The following is a 13482-nucleotide window of genomic DNA, read 5'->3' on the forward strand; positions in this document are numbered from 1 at the left end:
GGGGGGGGGGGCACTCGGGGAGAGAAGGATGTTACACCATGCTACATGCTTTATAAAATGCAGAAACTACTTAGATGTTCAAATACGCCTGTAACTACTGTGTTACAAAAACACAGCAAGAACTCTTAAGTCAATTACAGCAGCTCAAAACAACTGATTAATGTTGCAAGCAAGATGAGCTATAGAAAAAGTGCAATGCAATGCTCCATCACATGCAAGGCTTACAACATTCCAGCTGTTAGCATGAGGCAAACACTTCTAAATAAATGCTTCATTGATACACATCATATTTTCATTTCTTAGTACTTCCTGTGTGACTATTATGCAAGTACAGGTCTGGTTTAAATAACCAAAGTATCAGGATTCAGAACAGAATTAGTGAACTTTAGGATGGACTGAAAACTAATGCTACTGCAAGTCTATACAATGCATGAGTCATATGCTGTCTTAAGTTGATAGCCTCAGTATCTGATAATCATTAGGAAAAAAATCAAGCTAGTAAACTTAATCCATAAATTACCAGTGGATCAACCCTGAACATGTGACTAACAGCTCTACTACCCTTGGAAGCGTGCCTTCCTGGCAGAACATGTGATACACAAAACCATTCACTCCTGCTTTGAGAAGTCAGGGGGAAAGAAACTCACTGATCTAGGAAGTGCTGTCTGAGAGTGTTCTACAGCAACAAGCAATTCTGCCCGGAACATCAAGGCCAACTTGAAATAGAGAATTATGATCTATGAAGAATATGTTTTCAATTCTTCAGCCTCCACTCTCTTAAAAAGATACTAATAATAAAAATTAAAACTCAGAAAAAGCAAAGTTGGAGGGAAATAAATACACGATTTATTTACTGTCTGTTAAAGCCTCCAGCCTCAGAATTACTTACTGCTACTTTTTTTTTTTTTTTTTATTCTTTTCTCCTCTGCCCAACAAACTGAGAAACTTCTTTCCTATTGGAAAGGCTCTTTTTAGCCAGCATTTCAAAACTCGAATGCCTATTCTTCCATTTTAAGTCATGTCCTCTTTAAGAGCAATAGTAGGGGAGCACATAGTTTTGCCCAGCTTTAAAACTGATACATAAAATAGTTTTAACAGATCTGGACTAAATCTACTGTATGTCACACCAAAATGCTAGTTAGTTTCTTGATATCCACTTTTCATTCCTACTCACTAAATACAGATTCAGACACATCCACTCAGATTACATGCAGACACCTCCATCAAGAGGGAAAAAACCCCAGACTTAAGGCATGTTAAACTTAGTAAAATGAGCACACTCCTGTTAAGCGTTCACAAGGTTTTTATAGTTAATAAACAGGTAAGAAAGCACCCAGAGGTTTGGTTTTGGTTTTTTTTTCTCATGTGGACCACAACTGAATTCCTGTTGATCATCAAGTCTCATTCAAGATCTGGAAGTGTTGAGTTCAACTGCAGTTTGGATTTCCAAACTACAAGCTTAATGAAAAGGACCAGATGCTTTGAGTACATCAGCAACCTCATTTTGAGAAGTTTCAGATAACTTCTTTATCATATAGATGAACTGGGTGAGGAGGGAGATGAAATCAAAAAGTAAATGATGACAAGGACTCTAGAAATACCTAATTCTGAAAAAAAGCTGACCATCTCTAATAATTCTGCACTAGCCTACCTAGGAAAAAAGAAAAATAAAAGAAAAAATAGAAGCTTTACTATATGGATTAGCAGTCTAACAGCAGACATATAATATAAGGCTATGTGCTGCGGAACACAGGAGTAAAATGGTAGAAGTACACGCTGAAGAGAAGGGGAAAAGGGACATGCTCTTCCCTTCCACAGCACCACAACTATACTTGTGCAGTTGTGAGGACTGAGGGTCCTGTGTGTCTGTAGTGCCTACAACAGAAGGGGGAGAGGCTATTCTCCTACCACTCTATGGAGGGTGAGCTGCATAGCTGCTGCTCATTTCTCTATCTATATTTCTTTGAAGTAGTTCAAGGATTTTGCACCACCATTGCTCTGTATTGCAATGACACAATAGTATTAAGGCTCCTAGAGGAAAAGTTGCAGATATTTCCTTTGAAGCTGGTCTCAGCATCACTGAAAGTGTCTAGCAAATTTTCTTTTGAAATTGAGTCCTGATGCAATTTCTTTTGCAAAAATTTGTAACATAGTTGCCTGCTAAATTAAAACAGTTACAACTTTGCAGTTTTTAAAAACTTCTGTAGTTACCAGCTGGTTTGAGCTGTAGTCACTTTTCCCAGTACATTCTACCATGTACTTCTCAATCCCCCAAATGTCTTCCCCTTTAATAAAAAGTTCTCTTTGTCACCAACAGCCCACCATCACAATCCAGGTGCATAAATGGAAAATCTTAGTGCACCACTATCTGAACACCAAATAAATAATTCTGTTAAAAAAACAATTCATTTTCAACAAAACTGGAAGGAAAGCTTGTGCTAGAAACAATGCATTTATTTCAGTGCGAGTGGTAAACTAATGCTCCCATTTGAAGTAGTTTATTTTTAACACTGTGAGGGGAACATTATGAATTCATATAATATTAATGTCCACCATGTTCCAAACATAGCACACAGGATTTAATACATGCAGCAACTGTCAGCTGAATGGTTGCTGCTTCTCAAGAGTTTAGTTCAGTGGCAATCTGCTACCAATCAGCTTCATCTTCTGAATCTTCTGGAGAGGGCAATGACAGGGCTACATGAAGAGTGTTCATCGTTACTCCTTATATCAAAGAGTCAGTGAAGTTTTGATGAACCTTTATTATATTTAAGAAGCTGTACTTATGATCAAATGGGATGCTGCTGCTGTGATAAGCTGATTCTGAAACAGGCTCAGTGAAGAAGCTTTCCCTATTGAAACACCAGAAACCACAACTTGCCCAAGTTAAAATGCAACTTAATTACCTTAGCTTAATTATTTAAAAATACTGTGAACATGTGGTTTAGCAGGTTAGTGGTTTAGCCTGCCAATTTTGTGAACTTGATTGCTTTTTTTGTGTGACTCTGCACCACAAGTCTGAGCCTCCAGTTGACGTACAGCAACAATTATTCCCAGTAATCTGTGTTCACGTTTTCAGTATACTGTTAGGGCTGCAGGTTTTTCTATCAGTCCTGCTTTCCACATCAGTGGCATGAACATTCAAAAATCAGTGGGGTAAAAAAATACATTTACAATCATTTCACTTGGTTAGTTCCACACAGAAGATAAAGGTAGATAAATGGTTTGAGAGAACTGATGGAAGAATTATACAATCATTCTCCTGCTGACTGGGATTGCTCCAAGTGACCCACCATTTTGGTAAGACTTTATCTGCCATTACAATATAATACATTACAATAATTAATACGTGGCACTATATCAGTAGAACATGAGAGGACAACTGCACACCTGAACTTGTCTTTGGCTTCTGTGCATCAGCATCCCTTGCTGGCTCTGCCTTTTCATGGTTAAGATACTACTGCTGGTTTTTATTCCTCCCCATCTGATGACTCAAACTCACAACCACATAGAGATGAAAAAGCCTAAATGAGACAAGTATATTTTTCTGTGCATTCCCCTCTCCATGCTGCACATGAATTAGCAAGTTTATTCATTAGGGGTTTTTGCAGTCCTTGTTTATCACTTCTTCAGTTTCTGTCAGTTTCACAGAATAGGATGTCATCTGCTCCTTCTCTACACAGCATAAGGAAATGACTTTGGAAGTAGCTTTTTCTAGATTTTAAGTTCAAAGCTTCTCACATAAACCCATCGTCATCCATTGGGTTTTTTTGTTATTGTTCTTAAAGCATTATTTTCCAGGTTACACTTAAGTCTCTGCTGCTATGTAGTCTCCACCTTGGCTAGACTGTATCAGCTCCTTCAAAGTACTCACTCCTGTCATCATCCATACTATACAGGTTGCATCTTCTATATATGTACTTGCAGTATCCCATGATACATACATGAAAGTTATCTGAGTGATTGCAAAGTTTGTAGAATATGCTTTTAAGCCTACTACTGCAGAGCCCCTTGCTGCAGCTTAGATACCAAGCACTTGGAGCAGTCACATTTTTCCAAGTCTGTTACAGGACTACTGGCCTCCAAAACTGAGTGAGTATGGAGTAGGGGAGGGTCAAAACACAACATAGTCTAGTCTGAGTCAGCACACTCCTGCCAAATTCTTTAGCTTGTAAGAACCCTCAACAGAACCTTTAGCTGTCTTCTGGCACACATGATTGAGCAAGGTTAGTTATAGAAAATAACTCTTTTTTTCCCTGGAGAGGAACCCTCCCACCACCACCTGAGTGTAATGAAATTTTTAGGCAGAGAGATCAATCTGCACTTTTATGCACTAGACAGGATGAATCTAGCTTGTGTGCTACAAGTGCTTCTCATGCTGCTTTTTTACTTAATTAACATGCAAAAAACATTGCAAAGCATTGTTAATATTTACCATGCATATGGACAGTAAAAGAAATCAAGTGGTATGTGGTGAACACTGTTATAAATGCTCATCCAACTTCTGAATTCATTAATTTAACACTCATTACCAGAGTATCATACTCCTTGAAAGAAAAAGAAATGCAATTATTCCAGAACAATTATAAGAAACAAATGTATATTATATAGAAAGTTTTGTTAACCAATAAAATGGCTGCAAACTACTATAAATTTCAGTGCATGCACTCTGAAATTGTAAGACATTACAGAAATTAAAGTAACCAAGCAAGCTCTCCAGAAAACAAAACCCAAAATGCAGTGCAAGCCAGCACCTTTTCCACTTCATTTTGTTTGCCTCTGCACTATAGTGGTAGCTTTTGTTATTTTACTTAACAGGCACACACACAAAAATAATAGTAATAAGCTTGAGAATTAACATAGTATTTGAGTTTTCAGTCATAGGAGTTCGTAATTTGCTCTTCAAGTACAATAAGATAATGAAAAGTTCAATTAATAACTATTTGTATCTACACCTAATGATAACTGCAGAACAGGACGCAAAAGCAAATCCTTTGTTACTAAGACAGGTGAACCCGCAGCATGGCAGCAAAATTCAAGACCAAAGAAAGACAGGTGAACCCGCAGCATGGCAGCAAAATTCAGGACCAAAGACTGCATAGTTAAATTCTTCAGGAGTTTCATGGACCATGCTGACAAATCACTGAAGTAAAAGAGGAAGAAAAGCAGCATGATCACAAGCTGACCAAAAATCCATTTAGCCCAGTGTCCTCTTGATATAAAGGGAAAGACCAGCAAGAACAGTGGCCAGTGGGGAAATCCTGAAGGCTAAGGACAGAGACAACTCAGAAAAATGTTTTTCTGTGTGGTGTCCTATTTCCCTCTTTCCAATTTTGGGGTATACACCAAACTGAGCTCCAAAACATGTTTCATTTTTCAATTTCCTACAAATTTTCTAAACTAACGGCCTGAATACAGTAACTTACAGAAGATTTAATATACCGCTTTGGACTGGTTTGTTCAATTTTGTTTGAATTTCTCATACACACCAGAAAGATGACAAGAAATCCAACAAGTGATGTTGTTCAAGTGGCAGCAAGCTTACTGCCTCTGGCAGCTGCTGTTCTGCAAAGCCCAGCCACAAAAGTCTTTCCCTTTATGAGATGCCAACCTCTTGCCCAACCAGAGTATTTCAGGCAAGTATTAAAAGCCCCAGTGGTATCCTTCAAAATGGGAGACAGAACCACATTGGTATTTACCTCATTAAGAGAGATGTAATGACCACAGCTGATGATATTGTAACAGGTGCTTGAAAGCATTATGGTATATCTACCTGTAGTCACCGTAGTACCAGGATCTAGTATCATTTAATGTAGCTTAACTGCTACTTCCAAGTACAAAAACACAAGCAATATCATGTATGTTCTGTAAGCTGAAAGTAATAAAATATCTGTGGGTTCTTGGGACTCATCTAATGAGGAGACACAGGAAAAGAACTTTTCCTGCAAAGTAGTGTTTCTGGGTTTCATTCATGTTGGCTTATACAATTACTTAGCTGAGTAATAAAGGGTAAGGACTTTTACAATATTTCCACAGGATTTTCTTCTGCCAGCAGGAACAGAGTTTCTTAAACTCATACTCTTTCATGATGGAGATTTATCACAGATATAGTGATATTAAAACCAAGAAGAAAGATTTGTTCCTCTCTAACTTAATCTTCTAGAGCATCTCTATGATGCCATTGTGTGCCTTCTGAATTCTTACAGCACTAATGTTTAGAAGTTCTTTCTGATAATGTACATATTAAGCTAAAGCTTATACCACCTTTAGTGAGAACACACAAATTTATTTTAACTTTTTTCCACTTACTCCCACACAGGTATACTACACTAGTAGACAAATAAGGTTAGTGTTAACAAAACTAATAGAAACATTTCTTCCTGCAGGATGAGAAAATGCTACCTGTTCTAAGAGTGGGTTGGGTTTTGTTTTGGGTTTTGTTTGTTTTTTTTTTTTTAATGCAGTATTTACAGAAAGAAACATCAGGAATCCTCTCAGGAACATTTATATAGGGATTCATTCAGTAGTGCTACCATGAATTTGCCAGACAAGCAGTCTAAATTGAATTTCATGTAACACTCAAACAATGATTCATAGTACCATTCTACATTAAACATTTGAAAAGAACATTTTTGCACCTTTCCAGATTGCACCTCGACGACTATGGTTTAATGAGGTAAATAAATATTTAAAATAAAACCAAAATACAATTTTTTTTTTAAATATCCTGTTCCGATCAATGATATCAACTGAACTATGTTTATGAAGTTGTTCTAAAGCTATTCAGTGTAGTGTCTCTCCTCTCTATTTAGCCATACACACAAAGATCAGAGCTCAGGTATGGGGCAGCAGTATTCCAATGCAAAACAAGATAAAAGATTGTTGGTGAAGGCTTTAGATCCCAAGACTTAAAAATCAGTGTAATGACTGTAGTATTACAAAGTGTATACTAAGTCTTATTTCTGATATTCCAAGATTTCATCCTTTGTGGAAAAGGTTGAGTAAAGATTTGTCCTGGGCAAAGTATTATGTAAACTTTCAATTACATGTGTCAACACAGTTCTGTTCAGATAAAGTATGCTAGTGCATAGTTACAAAATTTAGCACCCAGAGCATGTGCATTTGTGACTACATAGAAACAAATACACAGAGATTTTGCCTTTTAATGTGCATATGAACTGTACTACAGAACTATCCACCGTAACTATAGCTCTGGACAAAAATTACTTTGTTTTAAACTCCACTTAAAATTTTTCTAGTCATGATCAAGTAAAAGTGATTTTTTTCTCTACAGTTGAACAGCTGACTTCACAGAAGTATTGCAAAAAGTGAGTTGGTATTTCTGCTTAATTATTTTGTAAGCTGGAAAAGCTTTAATTCTCCCTAAGTTTTAAGGAATCAACTAGTATTGTGCAAACTGAACCCAATGTACTCTTCACACACAACACCTAAAAGTAATAAAAGAGCAAAATATACACCTTCAGATGTCCAAAACTGCTTAGCTTTCATCCCCCTCAATTACTTCTCTTGACCTATTCTACCCATCACTAATTCTACTCATCACTACACATGAACAGAACAGGATCTGGTATAGTCCTACAGCTCCTGTGAAGTTCAGAACTACCATAAAGAGATCCAGCTCCAGTACCAGACTTCGTAATAATCAGCAAAGAAATATGAGTTTTGTCATGACTGACAGGAGCTGCATTTATCCAGAGTGTCTCTAGTGTTAGGCTGGACATAATGTCTCCTCCTAGTATCTTGTCCTTCTTATTCCTCAGAGCATATGAAAAGATTCAAAATAATGCCTATCTCTCCCAGACCAATCCCAGGCTCCACTCTCCATAGATAATCCTAAAGTTATGAACAGTTTTTCCATCTAAGGTGAAGTAATTTTAAAGACACAAAAAATTACTCAATGTGTAAAGATATCTGCATATAACTCACTGGAGAAAGCTTTGTGATGGCTAAACTGGGATGAAATCTTAAATAAAGGCTTTACCTTATAAGTATCTCCACCTAACTTGATGTTATACATTTCCCTATGAATTGAAAAAAAGTAAAAGGGATGGTAATTTTTTTTCTCTTCAACAAAATGCATGTTGACATTTCTTTCTCTCTGACAATGAATAAAAGCTTTTCCCCCAACTGTTTTCTCTCCAAAAGGCCATCATTCCATTTTTTCTTTTTTTCCCCTAAGTAAGTCTGTAAAATCCAGAGAATGCAAATGTTAGGATAACCTCAAAACTGATCCAGTCCAGGCAAGGATACATGGCAGGAAGTGTTTAGTCCAAATTACGTCCTTCCAGGGCCTTTTTGGCTTTGGGATGACACAGTTACACTGTAGAACATCTAGTCTAGAGATTCCACACTACTGGTGCTTATGAAGAAAGCCATCTGATCATGGTAAGTCAGAAGTAGATTAATAAATTGCTCTAGAGTATCTTTTATTTTCAGGTAGGTCAAAATTATATTACTAAGAATCTGTTTACTGACATACTTTTAGTAGTGTTATTAAATTCCTTAGCACCTGCACTGCAAACTCTCAGAACTGAAGTCCAGAAATTAACTGCAATGTGAGCAGGAGAAAAGGACACACCTGAGTGCTTTAAAGCAAACAAACAGACCAGTTTGTCACATAGAATGCCCGTTTGATTTCTTTCTTTAAAAACAAACATCTGGCATTTAAAAAAAGCCTTTTCTGGTTTTGCTGAAAGTCTTCTTTGAGGTCACAGAAAACTGGATTAAGACTTCCTCTCTATCTTCTGACGAGGTCCTTTATTTCAGTGACTGGCCAAATAGATTTTAAAAACTTTTTTTTTTTGTTTTAGTTAGATCCTTTATTTTTTTTCCTTAATTAGGACTAAAATCTGAATTTGTATTTTATGACATAGAGTACTTTCCATGAAGGTAGTATGCAGAAATTCTAGCACTTCAAATAAAAAAGCAATTAAAATCACCTCAGGATTTCATACGTTACACATAAACATAAGAATGTCTTTCATCCTTTAGGCTGTCATTTGAGCAAATATATTGTACACAAGTAAGGACAGATCCCCAAATGGCAGGTGTTCTTGTGTAAGATGGCTCAAAATGTCCATAAGTTAAAACTGTAAGAAATCTAGGAAGTACACTATTCTTTGTTTCTCTTTAAATTATTGATGTTATTATCATACAGCTCCAAGAAAGATTAATTAGCCACTTATGTGGAAATCCTAATTTCATGTCTAGGATGAGGAGAAGCAGCATTGAAAACTATCCTGCTAAGTTACTTGCTTTTACACTGCTTTTATTTGCAGTTTAAGAAACATTTTATGTAATAAGAACATTAAGAACCTAAGAAGGTAACACAGCAAAGTTAATCCAAGAATTCCTTTGTTCTCACTCAGTAAATTTATTATAGTCACTCTTAATTTTACTGTAAGCTTAACTAAATAATTTATGAACTTTCAGTTTAGCAAATGAATAAGCAGGCCATCTTTCCCCATTTTTTATGGTTTTGCTCAGCCTGGTGAAAATAACAGCTAAATCTTCACTGACCAATGAGAGTAGACTTGCCTATGTTGTTACACTGAAAACAAACGTAAGCACTTTTACAATCATGTATTTCACTGTAGAAAGTGTCGGTATGTAAAGGAGAATTTTTCCTGCAAATTAGAATGGCTAAGGTGACACTTGCAAATAAATACACGAAATACACCAAAGACAAGTGTCCACTCCTTCAAAGTCTGTCAGTGGTCTGACTTAAAACTATATTTGCTGTAAGAGGAAAAAATGTGTGATGCTAGGGAAAGATATTCTACCAGGGCAACCTTGCAAGTTGGGGCAAAATGTTGTCTTTCTTACACTGAAATTTTGATTGTCACAAAAAAGTTGAATTAGGCCTTTACATAACTAATAAAAAAGTCTTTCAGAAACAGCCAAATGACATTTTATGTCACACGGCAAAACAACAGGACTAGACAGGTGGGTTACCACATTCTATTTTCTGTATTTGGTTAGTTTTATGTTCTGGCCCAGAGATTGGCTTTACAAAACTGACTTCATTGACTACTACAGGAACCTTGCTAGATTTACAGAATTATCTGCTGGTAAAAATCAGTGGCTATTTTATGCCTAACTAAACTTAAAATAATCTTTTGTTCCATAGATAGGCATATATTGCACATAACAGACTGTATACCATATAAAAATGTGGGCTGATTGTCACCTTTGTGTTGGTAGGAAAACAGTTGCCTTATCCAATATTCCAGTTATGTGAACAAAATGTATTTTAACATGATTTCTATTCACAGTTTAAGTGAATCATTTCCCTTTTAATTCCCCACCCCCAACTATTCATTTATACACAGATGAGCAAAGCACTTTGATGAAAGTAGGTTCCAGAATAGACTAAAACTCCAGAATTTGCAAGTTTATTTTTGCAGATAGGAATGCTATAAAACAAAGAGCCAAAAAGAAAAAAGCCTTTATAAGAGGTTACATATTTGCTTATTTTAAACATCCTTTGATCATTCTTCCTCCCCCAAATCAAAACAAGCCAAAGGAATTAGACAAGGATAATATAATTAATGCAATTAATTTAACCCGATTGTGGTTGTTCCTGAGAACCTCACACTTTGTAAAATAATCTATGATAATGTACAGCCTATGCAATGCTACTTCAGACAAGCTATTGCCCCATAAAAATTAAGATTTTTTTACCATGAGATTATCATGCCCATTTAACATCACCTAAAATATATCACATTTATGTCAATACATGTATTCAGACATGCTTCAGTGATAGCTGCATCTTCAATCAAGCATGCTATATGACTACACAGTATCTAAATCAATTCTGCCTACTTTATGTACTTTTTCTGTAAAAAACAATTTTATTTGTCCCACTGATTCTGAGACAGTCCTTCTCAGAGAATACCGTATTTAGAGAATACTTAGATGTATAATGTTTCATCCTTAAAATCAGTTAATCATCATCAGTATCTCAAGAGTATAACAAATGGGCTTTAATCAGTAAAAATATAAGCACAATTAGCACTGAAGGAAACAGGTAATTGTTGAATACTGTTCAATACAGTCCAACTAAGTGCCTGTAAGTTCAGCTAGGCTGAGGCCTAGCCACTTTTTCTGGAACAGATTTGTATCACAAAGAAAGGCTAATCTTCTGAAAAAATTACCAAATAATAGGAAAATTTAGTTTGCATCTTATCTACTTCCCTGACAGACTGACATTAAATCTGCCTCACTAAGTGCAATGACCTATTTCTTCTTTTTGGGAGGAAGGTAGCAGGGCTGAAATTACTGGATATTGTTTTGTCTCCATGTGTTCCTACATGTTATGATGTGTATTTTTCATAGTAACCTAAACACTTCTTGTTTCAATTAAATAAGCCTTACTGCACAAAGAGGGATTTCAGATTTTTATTTTAAAAATGCAAGAAAATCAAAGATCCAACATACGGATGTTTTCACAGTACATCAGTCATTGTACGGCAAATCCCCATAGCCTCAAAAAGAATGTCTTATAAAGGTCATATTTATAAATGAGTATTGGGGATCAGGAAATAAGGTTTGTATTTATACAAAAGATGATTCTTTGCTAAAACAACTAATTCTTACCATTTTTAGATTCTGTTAAGTCTTGGGATTGCAGTTTCTCTCAAGTAGCACAAGGAGAACAATCTGAAAACAATTTAAAAAATTAAAAATGAGAAAAATGTAATTCCAACTGTTGCAGTATTTAATAGTTTTTTGGGTTTTTTTTTTTTGCCAGCGCTAACAGTGGGTAAGCCAAGTATAAGCTTCAGTGGTCAAGATTAAAGTCAGGCAAATTATTCTAACCACACGTATACTCATATATCATGCGTCTCTGCACTTGAGTGGTCTGTAGGCTTATATATAGGACAAAGGAATCCCTGGTACCTGGATTTGCAGAACCCTATGCTATTATTAGCACTTGGTACATCTCTAAAGAGCACTATACCTAATGGTTAATGCACCTAAAAATCAGTCAAGAGGACAAAAAAAGTCAACTTATGGTTACTGTAAAGGTGGTCCATTGTTCCCTGGCATATTAGAAACTGTGGGGTTTTTGCATTCAAGAAACGAGTATAACACTGTCAGGCTTTCACAATGTAATGGCCCAGAGAGTAGGTATTTTTGGAAATGGCACTGCATTACATAACCTCCAGTTTTCTCTCTATTCCACACACACCCCTATTTTAAATAGGGAGAGAAAAAAAGAGTAGGTCATACCTCGTTTACATGGTACTTTTAAACTGCCACACTGTTAATTGACTGAATTTGTACATACCTCATCAGTTTTCATAAGGTGACAAAAATTAAAGTTCTCTTTTATTGATTATATATTTCTCACCTACAGTGTGTATGTTTGAAATGTAATTAGGTATGAGTCATATGTTTACACACAAACACACACATATATATTGGATTTAAAAACTGCAAACTCATGTATCTAATGTACACAGAATCGTCTGAAAGCAAGCACATCACTAAATGTTCACCAAAATACTGTCGGTTTGAGGTTTTTTTTCTCAAAAGAACCACCCAAAATTTAACTGCTGCACATGCAAAAATGCAGGAGGCTGTTGCAAGAATGACTGCTTTCTAAAAATAAACCCCAGCAGCCTGAGAGGAATCCAGTGTCAGGGTGGAGAAGAGGGAGATTTGTTTTACAAGGGAGAAGAAAAGAGGTGAAAAACCAATTCTAAACCTTTGCATGCATACTAAAAAAACTAAGTGCATTAGGTGCAAAAATGCATTTTGGTGTTTGCAGAGTGCAAAAGCGAAAAAAAAAGGAAACAGTCTTAGAAAATCACTTCTCGTCTCCCCTTGCATGTGTGCAGAAAAATCTCCAGCCTAGAAATCCAGCCTTAAAGCATAAAGACAAAGAGTTAAAATACATATACTGCACGTTTTCTCATCGTCTTTAATAAAGCCTGTTTGGAAATGTGCACCGAGAGGGGGAAAGGCAAGCTGCAGCAAAGTCCAGCTAAGGACAAAAGGAAATTAAAAGAAACAAAGATAGAGAGAGAAAATTAATTTTAAAAAAATAAATTCTGTGGATTGGAATTGCATATACTTACAGACAAAAGACCCCGCTCCCTGCTCACTTTCTGTCCTTTCTACATGATGTGAAACACAAATGTGGATTAAAAAAGGGCAGCATGCTACAGAAGGGAATTTATAGTTGGGGGAGTGGAGAGAGGGTAGGGGGTGTGGGGAAGAATGACTGCACCTCTTCCAAAGTGCAGCCTTAGAGAAAAAAGAAAAAGGGGTGGGGGTGGCTGGGGGAAAGTCTCTCTCTCCCTCTCTCTCAGGCTGGATTTTGGTTGCCAGTGCTGCCTGTATTGAACAATGAGCTAATTCTGATGGCAGCTGGCTCCCTGCCAGCTCTCCCCCCTCCCCTCCCGTCCCCTCCTTACACATACACACTCCCCCTACCTCCCGCCCGCTCCC

At 36.5% G+C, this 13482-nt stretch overlaps 1 long non-coding RNA gene across 1 annotated transcript in view; it reads right to left on the reverse strand.

Annotated features, from left to right (window-relative positions):
• LOC113489559 overlaps positions 1–13385 on the reverse strand; it is a 22080-nt gene extending 8695 nt beyond the window's left edge. The window contains exons 1-2 of the long non-coding RNA XR_003400053.1: positions 13110–13385; positions 11623–11685 (exon numbers count right to left, since the gene is read on the reverse strand). This is a non-coding gene — a long non-coding RNA (uncharacterized LOC113489559). The remainder of the gene's footprint in view (positions 1–11622; positions 11686–13109) is intronic.
• Between the last annotated feature and the right edge of the window lie 97 nt (positions 13386–13482).

Source organism: Athene cunicularia (assembly GCF_003259725.1).
Source record: "Athene cunicularia isolate RWA chromosome Z unlocalized genomic scaffold, athCun1 chrZ_part1, whole genome shotgun sequence".
NCBI classification, from domain to species: Eukaryota; Metazoa; Chordata; class Aves; order Strigiformes; family Strigidae; genus Athene; species Athene cunicularia.